The sequence below is a fragment of the Grus americana genome, chromosome 1 (genome assembly GCF_028858705.1).
Source record: "Grus americana isolate bGruAme1 chromosome 1, bGruAme1.mat, whole genome shotgun sequence".
NCBI lineage: Eukaryota > Metazoa > Chordata > Aves > Gruiformes > Gruidae > Grus > Grus americana.
In genome coordinates, this window is record NC_072852.1 from 143,734,072 (window position 1) to 143,740,744 (window position 6,673).

The window sequence follows — 6,673 nt, forward strand, 5'->3', positions numbered from 1 at the left end:
AGGCTGGAAATGCCTGAACAACAAAAGGACTATCATTGACTTTGTTTGCCATAAGATCAAATTCATGACCTCAGGAAAAAAACAACCACCTTTACTAGGTAGTGTTACCATTCCTGTTGCATTGTATTTTTTACAGAAGGTAAAGGATGGCCTTACCTTTGAACATCACTGCTCTTTCCCCCGTACCTGTCGAGCCCGATGCCTATGCAAATCCTCAGGGAGAAGACGAATGGTAGATAACAGGTACTGAATCAAGTTTTGGTAATGACAACCCCTGTAACGTCTCCTTCTCTGTCTTGAGTGCAGATGGTAAAACCAGCTATCAACATACTCATTTTTCTCTTGGATGGTCAGATACCATCTCTGTGTGTAGACAAGGCAGTTTATCTAATCAGCCACGGTCCAGACATGTTTTCTCAAGACGGGGGGGGAAGAATTACTACTTCAGCTAAAAATCATTACAAGAGGCATTTAGAAAACAAGTGTCATGAACTTACATATTCCTTTCTTGATGAGGATGTAGAACTGATATAATGAAAGAATGAGAATATGTGAGCTAAGTGGGGTAGAGAAATACCATACATTGGCCAAACACATCTGGAATCCAGACTTCATATAGTGAAATCAGGCCACAGTGAATATTATATCGTTCCTTAAAATATATTTGATATACATATATTTTATATAGTTTTGGCTTGCAGTGCTTGAAGCCCACAACCGGTGCCAGGATTTAAAATAAGACACAGAACCTATAAAGTATTTTTACTATTTTACCTGAAAATAGAATAATTCTTTTAGATCAAAATTGCTTTGCTTACAAGAGGTCTCAGTTTCTGTCAATACACACTATTTGCCCACGTGTACACGGCAACCTCCAGAGACACACCATATAAAATGAAATATTAATGTATCAGTTGTAGGAAAATTAATCCTAAAGTGCAGATTTTTAAATTAAAAAAGTCAGTATCTGGACTTTTATGAGAAAAACTTGTCCAATTTATTTACAAAATAGTATATTTTTTCCCTAAAATAAGAATATTATTCTAGACCTATCCTAGACCTATATTGCAGTAGTCAATTAATGTGCAATATATACACGATGAAATATAATTATCTGAAAGCAAAACTGTATAACCCTCAGTATGGCAATAAACACTTAATTATGTACAAAATGTTACTCAGTTCATCTGGCTTCCTCCTGTAGATGAAGCGCTTGCCTTCACCTTACCTGTGAATGAAGCTCCTGTGAATAAGATTTGAAGTGGCACAACCTGATGAGACACTGGGCAGTGCATTGCACATAGAGGCATTGCTCTTCCTCTCCACTTACACGCATGCAGAGAGCTCTGGAGTCAAAATCCCTTTGTCTGGTTCATAAAGCCCTGTGATATATCATGACTAGCAATTTTTATGCTTTCAATTTCAAGTACATCTAGCACACAGGGACTTGGAGCTAGGTGTATTATCCAACGTTTCTTCCCAAACATCAGTGGCTATGTAGATGCCAGGTGTACCTTACTGTAACTTCTGAAGGCACAACAGCCCCTTCCCTTTGCTTTGAAAGGAGGATAATTACAAGAGGATGAAGGGAATCGGCAAAGGAACCCTCAGACTTGGGACTCTGCACACAGGCTGGTCAGGTTGTCCGTTGCTGCCACCTACTGTACAACCAACCAACTTTTAATGAGAAATATTCGTCAAGCTTTCAAACTGGTTTAACTCAGGGCAGGTCTCTTGCTTTAACGGCACTGTTATAAGTAAAGAAGTCCACTTTCCTCTCTATCATGAAGGCGTGCCTTTGTTAGGGACAGGATCCATTTCCCCTAATTTTAGTCTTCTCAGAGTTGGGTGTCTAATCAGAGCTGGCCAGGGCCCCAGGATACTGAGAGAGCTCCAGCAAACATGTTCCAACCTAGAACAAGTGCCCAGGACAGGATGACTCTCCCCTCTGAAGATGCCTATCTCTTTCTTGTCAGACCCTAAATGATCAGATGCTGACATTGGCAAAACGTGCTTTTCTTAACCTAGTTATTCTGGCTCTCCCTACCAAGGTGAAAAGAGATATACTTCAGTGAAATAACAGCTTGGCAGGTGTAGCCTTTCTCTTTGGGAGTTTTTCCAACACTGTTAAAGAAGTCACAGTTCATATCTCATCATGTTTCAGACCAACATTATTAAGCCAGCAATGGCAGTTCTGATCAGAAACAGCCTTGATCAAGATCAAGGGCAGAGAATCGTGGGCCACAGTATTTAGGCTGAAGTCAGAGTTCACAATTTTATTCTTCTCACTATCAAGGGAAGAGGCTGGAGGATGCAAGCATCAGGCTTACACATAGTCATTCACTGTTACAGGTTTCACCAAAGTGAAATGTATCAAACAGATAAAGAAAGAGGGTGCGAGCATGGTGTGTGTGTATGCATGTAGAAGTAACGTGGTCAAGGAAATGCTGTTTGCGTGGAAAAAGACACCAACATTCATCAGGGCCAAGTGTGCAGTCCATGGTGTGTTCTTAGCATACTGCCTGTATTTCTCCATTACAGCTGTATATGTTATCTGCTGGCTTTTGAATAGCCAATGCCAGCTGACTGGTACAACTTGATCTACTTAATTTAAAGGAACCAGATGAGCCCTACAAAGTGACTCCAAAGATAAAGATGACATTGAGAAGATAAAAGTGCTCTGGTGGCTGGTGCAGCACTGGGCTGCACTAAGAGTTGTATTACTGCATCTCATCAGAGTGTACTAATGTCAGCATATTTTTGGTAATCTTGGAAGAAACACATATCACAGCTTTGAATGCTAATTACATATAAAGCCTGTACCATGCTTCCAGTTCCTCTGAAACTTGGCAGGTGATCAAACCCCTAACAATTGGACAAATAGTTAAAAGGATATGATTTTGGTATTTAGTTCAGGAAAACATTTGGAGCGACATAGACCCAGAGAAGCAGTCAACACCTTTGAATCAAAACTACCATAGCTTTACTCAGCTTTCCTATTATCATCCTCTAATTTTGTAAAGGCTTCTAAAAAACCACAGTTGTACTTATCTAGTTGCAGTACATCCAAAACACATAACAATAAAAAAACCTGTGTATAATACCTAGGCAAAGAAAGACTAACAAAGAAGGAAAGAAATGGAAGTGGGGGGAAGGAATTAGTATTCCAGGCCATACAACAATATTTATATGTTTTCATTACCTCACAAAATTAGTTTGGATCCAGCAAGCTGACACGTTGCATTCATATAGATGAAAAACAATTGTATTTTAAAGCTTGTTTTGGCTTCTGGCTGTCATTTGGTTTTTTTGACCAATGGAGAAAATGAGAAATGCAGTGATTATGTAAACATTCTAGACTACAATAGCTAACAGATACTCATTTTGCCTTTTATTTTGTGCAAAAGACTACTATGTGGGGAAACCTTTTTCCAATTTTTAAACTATAGAGCTGCTTGCCACAGGATACTGAAAATGTACAAGGGTTCCACAACAAACTGGACAAAACCATGTGTCACGTGAAAGGGTACAAGTCTGATGTGTGGCTGAGGGAGGCCCTCCCGTTGAGTCGCGAGGTTCAGAAAGGACCCCCTTGCTTTCTAAACTCCTTCTCAGAGAGGAGCCGAGGTCCAGTCTTAATCCCAGACTTGGTCAACAGTTTATGTCTAAAGGATTATGTGTGTAGCCACATATCAGAGTCAACATTTGCCTGTCAGAGCCCCACTAATGACTTTCACTGAAACAGTTTCGCAAAGTTGAAAAGAAAAATAGGTAATTTATTGAGGTGACAGATATAAAAGTTCAGAATGGCCATTGATAAATGCACTTACTGCAACAATTTTGAGCTCAAGTTAATAGTTCAGCGCTTTTGTTAATGATAATTTTCCTGGGGTAACATCCGACATAATCGGAGGCGCAAGTCTTACCAAAGAGGCGTCCCTGCTTGGGGAGGAGAGAGGTCCAGGCCCGTCGACCTGTCCGGATAGTTGGAGTTCTCGTCCTCAAAAAAGAGGATTCTAAATGCCAGATTTATACTTTTGGTGACGTGGGGCTAAGTCAGGTACTGTGTGCCGACTGGCCCTTAACAAGGCTTGTTGTGCAGTTGATCGGGGCTGGGCGGGGGAAGTGGTGGAGAACAAAGGTGTTCAGTACAGAGGAGTGGTGGTCTTTTTAGTTTTACCAAAGTAACGTCAAGCTGTGAAGGCTCCCCCTCACCCCAGGCATCACTTAGTTGATTGAGGAGTAGACCCGTCAGGCACCACATCTTGTTAAGATGAACAAATTGCTCATCTCCTGCCCCTGTTCAGGTCCGGTGCTTATCAGTGCAAGATAAGCAAGTTGCTCAATCCCTGCTCTCGCCCAAGCTGGACTCTCCCAGGGCCCCTTCTGCTGGGTCATAATGGCCCTGTATTTGGCACCAACAAGCCTGGACTAGTCCGGCATCCCACACCATGAAAAAACATCTGTCAAAGACTTGCTAGATACTAAGTCAACTGTTCTGTCTCATGTGGTCCTCCACTCAAATTGCAAGATACAGGGAGAATACATCTGCCCTCTTCTTTCTCCCTTAGGCACCTGCTACTGGCACTGTTAGAGAGAAAATGGACCAGTGGTCTGGGTCAACCTTTCGACGAATCAACTACACCCATATTCTTAGAGCACTTGGAGGAACCGCTGAGGCATTGTACGTGTTTCCCAACTGTGGGACTAATGGCTTCTCTGCTAATGTTGAAACCAAGTGTATGATCTCTGTCTTCAGGAGAACAGCAAGGCGTGCTGCTCAGCTAACATCTAAACCCAGAAAACCTCAGAACTGGGTGGCTTCATAAAGTCGTCCAATTTATCTTCAGTGTTAATGTGAGAAAACATCATTAGCCTGGACTTCCAGTGATGGTATGGAAAGAGGTTTTATCCACTTATGTAATTTCAGTAGCATCTTGAATCACAGGGTGGTTTTTATAGAGCAAAATGTTTTATTTATTTAAAACACACAGGATGGGAAAGCTTTATCCCTGATCCCTTCTGGACATTTAATAAAAAGAAATAGTGATGCATATACCATGCACTGTTCCAACATCTGGCAACGATAGAAAGAGATGGACACAAGCAAAACTGTGCCCATTTTCAGCAGGATGAAGAGAATTTACAGTAACATATATTCATTATACTGTGAATGTAGTCACCTTTGATGCATTGTAAACCTGTCCTACTTGACTGAAGAGTCTGTGAAGTATGAGGTAGTCAGGGTTATATAAAAACTGTAAATTATTTGCATCCTTACATCTCTCAATTTATTTCTTCATGAAAATCAATAAATAATAAAATAGCAGAATACCTTTCCCATATGTAGCATACATTTTGAATTCTTTTAGATTAAAGACAATGTATGTTAAAGGAAAAGGCTGTGCCTGGTGAGCAGTTGTTAGTCCTGGTAATTTGAAATTAAGAGGCTTCAGGATAACCTATTTGGGGAATCCATGTTGTTCATTTCCTGCCATATTCCTAGCACACAGAGTTGTACTAAAACTGGTGAGAAAAACACTTTCCTAGCAGTGGAAAGTGGGGCACCGCTGGGCTTTGTGGGAGCACAGAGGTGCCAGGGCCACCCCACTGGTTAGTGCCAGGTCACTTCCCTCCCAGCTCTAGAGCCATGGGTTAGTTGTAATGGCACAGGAAGGTTTGGGGTAGGGGCAGCACACTTCAGACGACTAAGTGGAAACATGGTGATTATCAGGCCATGGTGATTATTGATTTAGTAACCCAGTACATCTTGTGATCTCTGTAAATACTACTTTTCTAGGGCACCTCATCCCTCGACTTGGAGCACTGATGATGGGGTGGTACTTTGAAACAACTGGGAGCTCTTCTCACTAAAAAGAGCCTTTTTTGGTTGTTTTTAATGTAATATTTTTTTTCATGTGAATTGATTTTAAACACTAGGTGTCAGTCAGTCACCTCACAAAAGCAAACTCTCAAGCCATAGCACATTTGTCTTTGGCAGCAAGAACTTTTAAAGGGAGCATGTACAATAATGTACACATTAAGTAATAACTGCAATAATGCCAAAGCCAGTTGCAGCAATTATTCCACAGGACTGTTTAGCAGCCACAGAGAACCCAGAGCCACGGAATGTGAAGAAATCCCTTTTGTAGAGAGAACTTTGCACACACTGTAGTGAATATTCACACTGTCTCTGTAAAATCCTTGTTAATCTGTTGTCTAATGCTACAGGTGACTGGTAAATTCCTCTGGTAAACCACCCATGCTACTCCAGCTTCTGGAGCAGTTGTAAAAAACTTATGTTTCAAAAGAAAGGACACCCATCAGCTAGGTTGAAAAACAGGAATTGAAACAGCACTCTTATCTTCTGCATTTCCCCCTAGTTAAGGTAGGACACTTGGCAAGGGGTCATGCTACTGCATTTCAAGAAGTTATGGGCTCCTCTTGTTTCTATGACCTTCAGAGGTTGCTCCCCGTAGGGCATCATTGGCATACAGAAACTTATGCCTGCAGCCAAGCTGTTGTGACAACTGAGGGCTGTTTAAGCAAAATGCTTGCATCGACAGTACAGTTTAAAGCTTGCTCCTTTTGCCAGTTCTCCAGCAAAGATCCACTGCAGATCTTTGGTTTTGTGGAGCTGGCTTTTGGTGATCTGGTACCACAAGAGATGCAG